Raw genomic sequence first — 256 nt, forward strand, 5'->3', positions numbered from 1 at the left:
AGGACCTGAGTCTCCTCAGCAGATGGAGGCGGCTCTGAATTTGTAGCTCTCCACCAGCTGACAAAGTCCCTGATAACCAACCTGTATTCTAGATCGTTCCTTTCAGAAACACATCAAACAACGGCTGTGTCATCAGAGAACTTCTGGATGTGGCAGTGGGTGGTGGTGTTGTGAGTGAAGTCTGAGGTGTAGACGGTGAAAAGGAAGGGGCACCTGTGCTGCAGTGCACCACGTCAGACACACAGTGATGGAGCCT

At 51.6% G+C, this 256-nt stretch overlaps 1 protein-coding gene and 1 long non-coding RNA gene across 21 annotated transcripts in view; one reads left to right on the forward strand and one right to left on the reverse strand.

Annotated features, from left to right (window-relative positions):
- LOC116669994 (tumor protein D54) overlaps positions 1 to 256 on the forward strand; it is a 32970-nt gene that overhangs the window by 27459 nt on the left and 5255 nt on the right. The gene's annotated exons all lie outside the window — the stretch shown is intronic.
- The window catches only part of LOC116669996 (uncharacterized), a 19048-nt gene that overhangs the window by 12173 nt on the left and 6619 nt on the right, over positions 1 to 256 (reverse strand). The window lies entirely within an intron of this gene.

This window comes from Etheostoma spectabile, chromosome 20 (genome assembly GCF_008692095.1).
Source record: "Etheostoma spectabile isolate EspeVRDwgs_2016 chromosome 20, UIUC_Espe_1.0, whole genome shotgun sequence".
NCBI lineage: Eukaryota > Metazoa > Chordata > Actinopteri > Perciformes > Percidae > Etheostoma > Etheostoma spectabile.